At 44.4% G+C, this 14855-nt stretch overlaps 1 pseudogene; it reads right to left on the reverse strand.

Moving 5' to 3' along the window:
* Positions 1-2792: 2792 nt before the first annotated feature.
* Positions 2793-14855, reverse strand: part of LOC129116249 (ephrin type-B receptor 4b-like) — a 20604-nt pseudogene continuing 8541 nt past the window's right edge.

Genomic DNA, 14855 nt, shown 5'->3' on the forward strand with positions numbered 1-14855 from the left:
TGGCAACAGGGTTTCCAGTGCTGTTGTGGCGATCTCAGGGTATTCTGCTGTGACTTTGACTACTCAAGTAGATTTCGAAAGAAGTAATTGTACTTGAGTATAGACTTTCAGTACTCTACCCACCACTGGATAAACAAAACGGAAATAATGTATTTTTTTTTTTTTTTATTAAAATAAATAAATAATCTTTCTCTGCGGACCGGTACCAAATGACCCACGGACCGGTACCGGTCCGCGGCCCGGGGGTTGGGGACCGCTGCTTTAGAGGTTCTTAATAAACTTATTACAGTTGTTGGTGAGGTACCAGGTGCTTTAGAGGTTCTTAATGAACTTGTAAGAGTTGTTGTTGAGGTACCAGGTGCTTTAGAGGTTCTTAATAAACTTGTTACAGTTGTTGGTGAGGTACCAGGTGCTTTAGAGGTTCTTAATAAACTTGTTACAGTTGTTGGTGAGGTACCAGGTGCTTTAGAGGTTCTTAATAAACTTGTTACAGTTGTTGGTGAGGTACCAGGTGCTTTAGAGGTTCTTAATGAACTTGTAAGAGTTGTTGTTGAGGTACCAGGTGCTTTAGAGGTTCTTAATAAACTTGTTACAGTTGTTGGTGAGGTACCAGGTGCTTTAGAGGTTCTTAATAAACTTGTTACAGTTGTTGGTGAGGTACCAGGTGCTTTAGAGGTTCTTAATAAACTTGTTACAGTTGTTGGTGAGGTACCAGGTGCTTTAGAGGTTCTTAATAAACTTGTTACAGTTGTTGGTGAGGTACCAGGTGCTTTAGAGGTTCTTAATAAACTTGTTACAGTTGTTGGTGAGGTACCAGGTGCTTTAGAGGTTCTTAATGAACTTGTTACAGTTGTTGGTGAGGTACCAGGTGCTTTAGAGGTTCTTAATAAACTTGTTACAGTTGTTGGTGAGGTACCAGGTGCTTTAGAGGTTCTTAATAAACTTGTTACAGTTGTTGGTGAGGTACCAGGTGCTTTAGAGGTTCTTAATGAACTTGTAAGAGTTGTTGGTGAGGTACCAGGTGCTTTAGAGGTTCTTAATAAACTTGTTACAGTTGTTGGTGAGGTACCAGGTGCTTTAGAGGTTCTTAATAAACTTGTTACAGTTGTTGGTGAGGTACCAGAAGTAGTTTGTGAGGTTGAAAGACTTTCAGGGGTTCTGTAGAAGGTTCTAGGAGGAGTGTTCATGGGTTGTTGGGGAGATTCCAGGAGTCCTTCAGGGGTCTCAGGGGTTCTAACGTTGGCTCCAGAGGTCCTTGAAGAGTTTCCAGGTTCTTTGGTTTCTTTGTGGTCAGGAGGTTTTAAAAAAAACTGGAAAATGTTAAACTGGAAAAGCACATGCAAGACACACACATGTTCACCTCAGTGTCACACACACACACACACACACACACACACACACACACACACACACACACACACACACACACACACACACACACACACACACACACACACACACACACACAGGCACTTCAGAGCTGTCAGTACTGATCGTCCTGCTGAGAGAGACACAGAGCAGGAGGGCAGCCAAGTCTTTTACACACATACACATTCAACACACACACACACACACACACACACACACACACACACACACACACACACACACACACACACACACACGAAACTCAAACCTTCTGCTTCTCCGTTTCTCTGCCAACAATGTGCTCATTAAAGTGAAATAACATGTTGAAATGATCCTTCACACACACACACACACACACACACACACACACACACACACACACACACACACACACACACACACACACACACACACACACACACACACACACACACACACACACACACACACACACACAGGTTACATGACCAGAGGCAGCTAAACATGATGATACTTGTACTGTTAGCAGGAAGTACTTTCCACATTAATCAATCAATCAATCAATCAATCAATCAATCAATCAATGGACGGGCTGATCGATGACGTTGTCGATCCAGTGAGGCGTTCACAAGGAGAAGAGAACCTCACGTCTGTTCTAAGGTTCTGTTGCATTGCATTGTGGGATTGTGAGCCGACACAACTGCACATTTTGGACTCACTCTAATGAAGGAACGGTCACATGACTGTTCTGTCCAATCAAGAACGACGAACAACAATTCACACCTGAACCCTTCATCAGGTCACTCTGATACTAGTACTTTTACTCTGTTATACTAGTAGTACTTTTACTCTGTTATACTAGTACTTTTACTCTGTTATACTAGTACTTTTACTCTGTTATACTCGTACTTTTACTCTGTTATACTAGTACTTTTACTCTGTTATACTCGTACTTTTACTCTGTTATACTAGTACGGTACTTTTACTCTGTTTATACTCGTACTTTTACTCTGTTATACTAGTACTTTTACTCTGTTATACTAGTACTTTTACTCTGTTACTTTTACTCTGTTATACTAGTACTTTTACTCTGTTATACTCGTACTTTTACTCTGTTATACTCGTACTTTTACTCTGTTATACTCGTACTTTTACTCTGTTATACTAGTACTTTTACTCTGTTATACTCGTACTTTTACTCTGTTATACTCGTACTTTTACTCTGTTATACTAGTACTTTTACTGCCTGTTTCTAGTACTTTTACTGTGTGGTACTAGTACCTTTACTTTCATGTCTTCCACATTAAGTACTCCTTTCTGGTCTAAAATGGAACTGAACCGTTTGATAAACCTTTCAGAACCTCTCAGACTACGAGGGTTCTACGTTCTACCTCCTCAGACTCACGGCCAACAAACAGTTTGAAGACGAGACTCCTCATTGGTCAGCACGGCTCATCTTTATTGTGATTGGCCGACAGAGAGAGCCGACAATAATCAGTTCTCATCAGAACCCAACCCGATGGTTCTCCTGGTTCTGGACCCGGTCTGGGATCTAAACAGGTCCGGCTCTTTGACAGCAGATCCCTGATAAGAAAACAGACATTGAATATGTTTCTTATTGTTCTAGAACAGAATGAGAACGTCTTCTTGTTCTAAAGAGAACAGCGGTTCCTTCCTTTGGATCCTCTAAACGTTGGTGTTAATGTAGTTCTAGATCACTGGTTCTTCATCAAACTCTCTCTGGTTCCTCAGACGTCGTCTTTGGTTTCTGGGAGATTTGAAATAAAGACAAATCTTTTTCTTTCTTTACAAAATGACTTTAGTATAAAAACATTTATCTCGACTCGGCTTTAGAACATCAGGTACAAAAAGTGCTAAAATACAAAACATCGGTTCTACGACTCTCAGTCCGGTTCTAAAGGGTTCTAAAACAGCTTTGTTCACTGTGAAACCTGACCCCCGGTTCTGGAGCGACCCGGTTAGTGTTTGGTTCTATAGATGATGGATTTCACTTTAAGGTTTACAAACAGAACTGATCCCTCAGAACAAAATACACTCGAGTACTTTTACACCTGCAAGAAAAAAGATCCATACGTGGACATTTGTAGTTTAATAAAGAGACTTGTAGTCCTTGTTCAGAGTTCGATGACGTGACGTAAATATTCCCCAAAGTCTCCAGAACCTGCATGACGACAGCTGGAGGACGTTTGAGGAACGTTCTCTCAGATGTTCGATCTCAAAGATCGATTGAAGATCTACTCAAAAGGTTCGTCCGTGTTTTCTGAGGCCATCCCATAATACCCCTCACAGATCATGAAGCGTCCGATGGTGAAGTTTGACCAGAACCCGTCTACGTGTCGGAGCGTGGAACCCGTCTGGACGTCCTGATGTTCCTCAGATGGATAATCCAACATTTATGGACGTTTCCAAAACCTTGTTTCGATGTTCTCCGTCGTTCTTCAACGTTCCCTCAAGAATTCCTCACAAACGTTCGGTTAACATCCCATAATGTTCCTAACGGAGGATTGAGAGGTTTCCACGGTGATGAGATTTAACTTGAACCCGGTCGAATGTCTCTCGGTTCTCTGCAGTCGTAGTGGCAGCGGTGTGGGAGCGTTTGTTTTGATCATCAGCTGATCCTGTAAAGGGTTTGTTTGTTTTGTCGTTCACTAATTTAAATCCGTCTGGTTTAGTTTCTTTAAAATAGAATCCAGTAGAGTTCAGAGTTTAGTCCTCAGTCTTCTGGGTTTGAGATCCTAAAGGTGGATCCACATCCAGCAGAACCAGAACCAACCTGGGGTTTCTGTGTGACGGACCCGGCTGGGAACCAATCACAGCTCTGCTTTTATGAAGTGGGCGGGCCAAAGGGGCAGTTAAAACATCTCTGTCCCATAAGTGCAATGAATGCTGATTGGCCGGTGAGTCCAGGTGTTTGGAGCGGATTATAAAACACCTGGCTGAGTAGGTGGAGGCTGATGTGGTCAACTCTGATTGGTTGGATTAACATGGAGGTGGAGTCCTGTTTCACCTGAATCAAACATTATGAGGGTCAGAGGTCAGTCTTTGTTTTGTGCTTCTGAAACGTCACAGTCTCATTGGTTCTCATTGGTTTTAACCCTAACCCCAGAAATGTTCACTGGTGAAAACACAGTGGGCGTGGCTCAGCGTCCTCCTGAGTGTGTAGTGGTATGGGGGGGGGGCTGTGATTGGTCAGTAGAGCAGAGTGGGCGGGGCTTTGTGGACCCGGAGCGTCTGGATGGAGGAGAGGATCTTCTTTTGGTGTCCGGCGAGGGTCACGCCCACTCTGAGCAGGTCGCTATGGAAACAGACGGAGAACATATTTATATATAAATACCACGTACATGTAGAGTATACACATTGTATACACGTTGTATATACGTGTATATACAGAGCGGCTCTTACTCGGTGTTGAGCTGAGACACCACCTCCAGGCTGGAGAACCCCGACTGAAGGAAGCTCTGCTCGTAGCGCTCCATCTTTATGGCCCGGAGCCACTCAGAGACAGAACCACAGGACGACAGGGACGGGGGGCACGCTGGTCCAACAGAGCCTGGGACCCGCTGAGAGACAGACAGGGAGACAGACAGACAGGTTTCATGAGACGGAACCACAGGACGACAGACTGAGAGACAGACAGACAGAGAGACAGACAGACAGACAGAGAGACAGACAGACAGACAGACAGACAGACAGACAGACAGACAGACAGACAGACAGACAGACAGAGACAGACAGACAGACAGACAGGATATTGCTTCACCCGGATCTTTAATCCAGGAATGTGAACCGTTCTCCACCTGCTCATGTAAACAAGTCTGTCTGTATAAACAGCTGTCAATCACACAGCTGGCTGCCCCACTAGCCCCGCCCCACACCCTGTGTGTGTGTGTGTGTGTGTGTGTGTGTGTGTGTGTGTGTGTGTGTGTGTGTGTGTGTGTGTGTGTGTGTGTGTGTAACCGTCTCCATGGTAACCCCTGACCTCCAGCAGCTGGTGCATTAATGACATTCCACACCTGCCAATCATCAATACATGTATGACTGCAGCAAACACACACACACACACACATACATGTATATGTGTATACACGGGTACCGGGTCGTTGCTAGGACACATCCGGTCCTGGTTTTACCAAAGAGAGAGTCGGTCTGTGAACCCAGCACAAAGGCCTATCAGGACCTCCATATACGGTCACTTCCTGTTCACTGGTTGATATAAACCAACATGGCTTCTGACAATTTGTTGAACTGGAGGCTTCAAAACGTCCAACGCGTGTCGTCATGACGACCACGTCAGCACTCTGATGTTCATCCGGACTAAACGGAGTCACCGGTTCAGAGACGACCTCACTGGTCGGAGCTTCAGGACTCTCACCTGTGGCCCTCTGGGAGCATCACCTTCAGGGAGGCGGGGTTTCGGATCAGCCTATCGAGAGACGACACCACGTCACAGAACCTCGGCCGATTGGCCCGTTCCTTCTGCCAACAGTCCAACATGAGAGAGTGGAGGGAGGCGGGACACTCGGGGAGGGGGAGACGGTAGTCCTGCTCTATGGCGTTAATCACCTGACAGAGAGAGAGACAGGCAGGGGGTGAGACAGGAGGGGAGAGAGGAGAGAGAGAAGAGAGACAGGCAGGGGGGGGAGACAGGAGGGGAGACAGGAGATTGTGATTTTTCTGATCTATATATTTATTAACCAGCTGATCTATATGTTTATTAACCAGCTGATCTATGTTTATTAAACAGCTGATCTATATATTTATTAAACAGCTGATCTATATATTTATTAAACAGCTGATCTATATGTTTATTCTGATCTATATATTTATTAACCAGCTGATCTATATATTTATTAAACAGCTGATCTATATATTTTATTTGAGACCTCTGGTTTCAGGTTTTTTGTTATTCAGACATTAAAGAGTTAAACGTGGTTGTAGTTTTTCAGGTTTTTTGTTATTCAGACATTAAAGAGTTAAACGTGGTTGTAGTTTTTCAGGTTTTTTGTTATTCAGACATTAAAGGGTTAAACGTGGTTGTAGTTTTTCAGGTTTTTTGTTATTCAGACATTTTCGTGGTTGTAGTTTTCAGGTTTTTTGTTATTCAGACATTAAAGAGTTAAACGTGGTTGTAGTTTTTCAGGTTTTTTGTTATTCAGACATTAAAGGGTTAAACGTGGTTGTAGTTTTTCTTACGTCCTGGTTGCTCATGTCCCAATATGGCCGCTCTCCGTATGACATCACCTCCCACATGACGATGCCGTAGCTCCACGCGTCGCTGGCTGAGGTGAACTTCCTGAAACGATCACTTCCATTAACGACATAAGAAACATTAAACACACGGATACGTATCCTGCTACGCTCACAGGACTACAAACTACAACCTGCAGTACCGGGACTCACCTGTAGGCGATGGCTTCAGGGGCCGTCCACCGAATAGGAATCTTCCCTCCCTGAGGACGAGACAGAGTCTTTCAAAGTAAAAGCATAGTGGGAACACCCTGTGAACAGCAGAACTCCTATAGAAGAACAGAGGACCGATAACGGAACCCTGAGGGACTCCACCTGTTTGATCTGCTATTGATTCATTAGCACCAATCAATTAGTCAGGTGAAGCTACACCTCAGTGTTTTTAAGGAGAGTCGGGAACAAAATCAACATAATATCAACCAGAAGTTTAAAAACGGAGCAATAAAGTACAACACTTCTTCTGTATTAACAAGGAGCATCATGGGTAATCAGATGACTCACCAGAGAGCTGGTGTACGTCGGGTCAGAAGAGTTCTCAGTCAGGAACCTGCTGAGACCAAAGTCTGACACCTGAAGACACAGAGACAGTTACAGCACTCTGACAGACAGACAGGAGGGCAGGGAGACAGGAGGGCAGGGAGACAGGAGGGCAGGGAGACAGGTAGACAGGAGGGCAGGGAGACAGGAGGGCAGGGAGACAGGAGGGCAGGGAGACAGGAGGGCAGGGAGACAGACAAACAGGAGGGCAGGGAGACAGGAGGGCAGGAGACAGGAGGGCAGGGAGACAGGAGGGCAGGTAGACAGGAGGGCAGGGAGACAGACAAACAGGAGGGCAGGGAGACAGGAGGGCAGGGAGACAGGAGGGCAGGGAGACCGACAAACAGGAGGGCAGGTAGACAGGAGGGCAGACAAACAGGCGATCAGACAGACAGCTGGGCAGACAGTCTCACCTTACAGACCAGGTTGGAGTTGACCAGGATGTTGCAGCTGCCAGGGTGGAGGCTCATGACAGACAGGATGGGCAGCGGAGCATTCCCACCAGCTGGATGGTGGGAACTGTCCGTCATTCACCTGCAGAGACAGACGGGTCGGTTGTGAGACACAGACAGAAGGAGAGGAGACACGGTCACTGCTGGTCTCAGACAGGAAACTGTCCAGAGTTCTCCAGACTCGGTGAGGATCAGGAGGGACAGGAGACAGGATGACGCCCTCCAGGTGGATGATGTTGGGGGCTGGGACCCATGATGGACGACAGACAAACAGCCTCTGCTTGTCTGTGCACCCGCCCTTCAGCGTCTTGATCGACGAGTTCTCCTTCCGGCCGGGAGACAGACAACACAGCCAAACTCACCTGGACAGGTAAATATGAAGCAGACAACACACCTGTCCAAACTCCAGTGTTTCCCATACATAGACCATTGTGTGGCGCGGCGCCACAGAATCAACATCGAGCGCCACGAATTGATTCTGTCTCTTTTTTTTTTTATAACGCGATTTGGAAATATAAAAATCGTTCCGTTCATTCATCTCCGCATAGCACTCGTTCTCCCTGTCATTCTCGTTCACACACACACACACACACACACACACACACACACACAAACACGCACAGACACACACACACACACACACACAAACACGCACAGACACACACACACAAACACACAGACGGAGACAGAGCGAGAGCGACGATCCTCGTCACGTGAACCCACCGATGTCACCTGCTTAGCAACCGGACACGCTGGGGCGTTGATAAGTTACCGGACTACTGTAACTACTACGGAGTGAAAATAACTTGAAGTAATGGGCATTTTAATACTTTATTGATAAAACATTTTATTTGATTTTATCCCCAGATAAAAACAGACCTCAGGAACAGGCTTCAAGGGGAACACCTGGCAGCCTGCTTAAGAATTGCCATAAATGGGCCAGAACCGAATGAGGTCCCTTATGATCGGGCCCTTGAGTTCTTTTTCAGGAACCCACGTAGGATCAGGTGTTCTGATGGGGCATGCAAGCTTTGCACATAAGGGATAATGCAGTTTTATTATTTTAGTTAGTTGTCTTGTTGTAATTAGTAGTATTGTTGTTAAATATTGGTTCAGGTAGGTCTTGAGTTTATTTGTTATTGAAATAAAGACCTCCAGCTTTAGTTGTCTGTTGCAATTCATTCGTTGAATGTCAGGTAAAAACTAAACTCGTGGACAGGTAAATATGAACGTACCCCCCCCGCACCACACATTGGTCCTTGGTCTGTGGGAAACAAACTCACCTGGACAGGTAAATATGAAGTATTACAACACACCTGTCCAAACTCACCTGGACAGGTACATGAAAGGGATTTATCATTAGAATATCAACATATAAAAAAACACCTGTCCAGGTGAGTTTTGACAGAATTTGTGTATTTTGTCAATGCTTTAATGATAAAACTGTCTACAACTAAATATGTTATTGTCACTGTAATGTTTATTTATAATTTTTATTTATATATATATATATATATATATATATAAATATTATTATTTATTACTATCATTCCACAACGTTAAACTAATAAACACACCTTTACCTTATATATAAGTATAATAATACTGGAGAGGTGTACTGTTCCTTTAAGGCTCATTAACACATTCCAACACGTCTTCACCTCAAACACACACACACACACACACACACACACACACACACACACACACACACACACACACACACACACACACACACACACACACACACACACAGACAGTGTTTACTTTTAATAAAACAGGGTTCTTGTTCTGATGTTTTTACAGCGTGAACACAGGTTCACCTTTCAGGGTTCTCATGGCGGACTTTACAAAATAAAAGTCTAGATTCCTTCATTCACAAGAGGTTCCTCTAAAGGTTCTTAAAAAGTTCCTCAAAATAATCTTGGTCACAAGTGACTAAAGTTTCTTATATTTAAAGTTCTTTAAGTTTCTCAAATATCCTGAAATGTTCCTAAATTGTCCCCATGTTCCAAAGTTATCAAAACAATAACCGGGTTCCTTCTGAGCGATGCAGGTTTTAGAAAAGGATCCTTAAAGGTTCATGGATTCCCAAAAGCTTCCTAAAGAAGTTCCCCCCGAGGTTCTTGGATTCCAGTCAAGTACCGTTAAGGTTCTGTGTTCTTAAAAGGTTTCTCAAAGATCCAGAAAAGTTCCTCAGATAATTCTTGGATTTGATTCATGCTTCCTTTAAAGTCCCCAAAGTTTCTAAAAGCTCCTTTCCCGGGTTCCTTAAAAGTGACTACAAAGCTGAGCCTAAAAGGTTCCTTAAAAGGTTTGTAGGTTTCAGAGGCTCCATAAAAAGCCATGGCTTCCTAGAAGATCCCTTAAAAGTTCCTCCACAGGTTTCAGTGTTGTACCTGAAAAGGTTCCTGTGTTCTTCTCAAGTTTCTCAAAGTACCTAGAAAGGTTCCTGTGTTCTTTCTGTGTTTCTCAAAGTACCTAGAAAGGTTCCTGTGTTCTTTCTGTGTTTCTCAAAGTACCTAAAAAGGTTCCTGTGTTCTTCTAAAGTTTTAGAGATCATATATTGTTCAACAATAACGGATCTCTAGATTGATAAACGTTCCTCTAAAGGTTCCTTAAGGTTCCTAAAACGTCTCCAGGTGAAAACACGACTCTCACCTGCTCCGATCACTTCCTCGATCTTCACAAAGGACGCCTCGATCTCTTTAGCGAACTCCCTCACCGCCTCGTTGGGGTCCTCGTAGGTAAACGGGTCGATGTACACCTTCATCGCTACGGCAACAACATCACTCCATCATCATCATCACCATCATCATCACCATCATCATCATCATCATGTGACTGAACAGTAGAACAATCTGATTGGTGGAACTGAAACTCACTCTGTCCCATCTGGTAGTGTCCACTCTTATCACTCATCTCAGAGTCCTTCACTCTCCTGCTGCAGGACAGACAGGCAGACAGACAGACAGACAGACAGACAGACAGACAGGCAGACAGACAGACAGACAGACAGACAGACAGACAGACAGGAGAGAGAGACAGACAGACAGGAGAGAGACAGACAGGAGAGAGACAGACAGACAGACAGGAGAGAGACAAACAGACAGGAGAGAGACGGACAGACAGACAGGAGAGAGACAGACAGACAGACAGGAGAGAGACAGACAGAGAGAGACAGACAGACAGACAGAGAGAGACAAACAGACAGAGAGAGACAGACAGACAGGAGAGAGAGACAGACAGACAGGAGAGAGACAGACAGACAGACAGAGAGACAGACAGACAGGAGAGAGACAGACAGACAGACAGGAGAGACAGACAGGAGAGAGAGACAGACAGACAGGAGAGACAGACAGACAGACAGACAGGAGACGGACAGACAGGGAGAGAGACAGACAGACAGGAGAGAGAGACAGACAGACAGGAGACGGACAGACAGGAGAGAGACAGACAGACAGGGAGAGAGAGACAGACAGACAGACAGGAGAGAGACAGACAGAAGTAGACTTTAGTTTTTTACTAGCTGCATAATTCTTTATTTCCCAAGACACACACACACACAGCCCCCCCTCAGGAATGTTATTATCTGTCCATATCTCTTCATCTTCTCTCAGAGTGTCGAGTTTCTCCGTCTGAATATAGTCAACGTGTCCCACCCTGCTGAGCTGTGTGTGTGTGTGTGTGTGTGTGTGTCTGTGTGTGTGTGTGTCTGTGTGTGTGTCTGTGTCTGTGTGTGTCTGTCTGGACCTGAGGTCAGTGTTCCATTGTTCTGCTGCAGGGAGGGAGCATCCTGAACACACACACACACACACACACACACACACACACACACACACACACACACACACACACACACACACACACACACACACACACACACACACACACACACACACACACACACACACACACACACACTCTTACCGGTGACAGTACAGAGCCAGGATCGCCACGGCGATGAGCATCAGAACCCCCAAAGAGACGAGAACCGCCGTCACCACCAGGTGAGAACCAACACCTTCAGAGAACCAACAGAGAGGAACGTTAGAACAGAGACACTGGAGAACATGAAGGAGGAGCCAAAGATCAATAAGTCACTGATCACATCCGATCAGATCAGATCAGAAGATAAAAGGAGCAGAAGGAACTGTAGATCTCTGATCACGTTGTTTTCTGATAACAATAACTCATGATCCATATATATATACAGCAGGTAAAATAAGTATTGAACACGTCACCATATTTCTCAGTAAATATATTTCTAAAGGTGCTATTGACATGACATTTTCACCAGATGTCGGTAACAACCCAAGTAATCCATACATACAAAGAAAACCAAACAAATAAGTTCAGAAATTAAGTTATGTGTAATAAAATGGAATGACACAGGGAAAAAGTATTGAACACATGAAGAAAGGGAGGTGCAAAAAGGCATGGAAAGCCAAGACAGCAGCTGAAATCTATCAGTGATTAGAAAGCAGTCCTGCCCCTTGTCAGTGCAAATGAATATCAGCTGGTTCAGTCCCAACTGATGGCCTATAAAAAGGTGTCTCATTACCAAGGTGTCACACAAGAAACATCTCATGATGGGTAAAAGCAAAGAGCTCTCTCAAGACCTTCACAACCTTATTGTTGCAGAACATACTGATGGCATTGGTTCCAGAAGGATTTCTAAACTTCTCAATGTTCCAGTGAGCACTGTTGGGGCCATAATCCGGAAGTGGAAAGAACATCATTTCACCATAAACCGGCCACGACCAGGTGCTCCTCGCAAGGTTTCTGACAGAGGAGTGAAAAGAATTATCAGAAGAGTTGTCCAAGAGCCAAGGACCACTAGTGGAGAGCTTCAGAAAGACCTGGAATCAGCAGGTACAATTGTTTCAAAGAAAACAATAAGTAATGCATCAACCACCGTGGCCTGTATGCACGCTCACCACGCAAGACTCCACTGCTGAAGAAAAAGCATGTTGAAGCTCGTTTAAAGTTTGCTGCACAACATTTAGACAAGCCTGTGAAATACTGGGAGAATATAGTCTGGTCAGATGAGACCAACATGGAACTCTTTGGATGCCATAATACACACCATGTTTGGAGGTCAAATGGCACTGCACATCACCCCAAAAACACCAGACCAACAGTGAAGTTTGGAGGTGGAACATCCTGGTGTGGGGCTGTTTTTCAGCATACGGCACTGGCAAACTTCATATAATTGAAGGAAGGATGAATGGAAAAATGTACCGAGACATTCTTGATAAAAATCTGCTGCCATCTAGCAGGATGATGAAGATGAAACGAGGGTGGACATTTCAGCAAGACAATGATCCCAAACACACAGCCAAGGAAACTCTCCATTGGTTTCAGAGAAAGAAAATAAAGCTGCTAGAATGGCCCAGCCAATCACCTGACCTGAATCCAATAGAAACTCTATGGAAAGAACTAAAGATCAGAGTTCATAGAAGAGGAACACGGAACCTTCAAGATCTGAAGACTGTTTGTGTGGAAGAATGGGCCAAAATCACACCTGAGCAATGCATGCCACTAGTTTCTCCATACAGGAGGCGTCTTGAAGCTGTCATCACCAACAAAGGCTTCTGTACCAAGTATTAAATACATTTCAGTAAGCGTGTTCAATACTTTTTCCCTGTGTCATTCCATTTTATTACACATAACTTAATTTCTGAACGTATTTGTTTGGTTTTCTTTGTATGTATGGATTACTTGTGTTGTTACCGACATCTGGTGAACATTTCATGTCAATAGCACCTTTAGAAATATATTTACTGAGAAAAATGGTGACGTGTTCAATACTTATTTTACCCGCTGTATATACACACATATGACAGACAGACAGACAGGCAGGCAGACAGACAGACAGGCAGACAGACAGACAGAGAGCTGTCTCACCATCAGGCAGTGTGTAGAAGCTGCTCTCTGGACTGAATGATCCGTATCCGTCCTGAGATCGACCTCTGACCTGAACCTGATACCTGACGGCCCGCTGGAGCCCCGTCACCACCACCGAAGAAGACCTGCTGGACACGTACTGCCACTGACCCGCCTCCTCGCCGTCCTGATGACATCATCCGTTACATCATAGCCCGTCAGATCAGAACTGTGTGTGTGTGCGTGTATGTGTATGTGTATATGTGTATGTGCGTGCGTGTGTGTGTGTCTGTGTGTGTGTATATGTGTATGTGCGTGCGTGTGTGTGTGTACCTTGGGGCGGTAGCGGAGCTGGTAGTCCAGGATCTGGAACTGGTTCTGCAGAACTGGAACATTCCACTCCAGAGACAGACTGGACTCTGAGGCCGCCGCCCTCCTCAGACCCGACACTGGAGGAGGAACTACACACACACACACACACACACACACACACACACACACACACACACACACACACACACACACACACACACACACACACACACACACACACACTCACACACACACACACACACACACACACACACACACACACACACACACACACACACACACACACTTATTATATTATTAGTATTAGTATGATTAATAGTAATATTATTACTAGAGTTATTATAACCATTATTATTAATGATATGATTGATATTGAATTGTATGTGATTATTAAGTTATTAGAACTACACATTCAGAACTACAAATCTCCAATCACGTCTTAGTGGGCGGGGCTTAGAAGCTGTTTGACTACAGAATGATTCATTAAAAATAACATTAATAAGTGAAGCTGAATGTACAGTTTGTTTCATCATCCACATATTTAAAATAAATATTTAAAATCAGTTTTTGTAATTTTACCTGCAAAGATTTTCTTTTTCTATCTTAGTGAATTTAAATTATTTTAATGAATTTAATTAATAAAACCACAAACTGGCATAAAGTCCTGTTTTAACCTAATAAATCATTTATATTAATTATTTATTAAAAGGAGAAATGAAGTGGATCCATCACATAATTCATAATTCATTAGAAACGTTAGTTTAGTAGAACACAGCCTTCACTGTGGTCTGAAAGGCCTTCTGGGTAATGTAGTGTACGTATGGCATGTCAGACAGGATGTGACGTACCGTCTCTGCTGGTGGTGACGTTGACTCTGTCGGAGGCCGGCTCTGATTGGCTGAGAGCAGAGACGCCGTTCAGTGATTGGACGGTGAAGATGTACTTGGTTTGGGGGCGGAGTCCCCACACAGAGACGCGGCGCTGAGTCAGACCACGCTGCGCCGGACGGTACAGGACGCTGTCATCACA

The sequence above is a fragment of the Anoplopoma fimbria genome, unplaced genomic scaffold (genome assembly GCF_027596085.1).
Source record: "Anoplopoma fimbria isolate UVic2021 breed Golden Eagle Sablefish unplaced genomic scaffold, Afim_UVic_2022 Un_contig_8080_pilon_pilon, whole genome shotgun sequence".
In the NCBI taxonomy this organism is placed as follows: Eukaryota; Metazoa; Chordata; class Actinopteri; order Perciformes; family Anoplopomatidae; genus Anoplopoma; species Anoplopoma fimbria.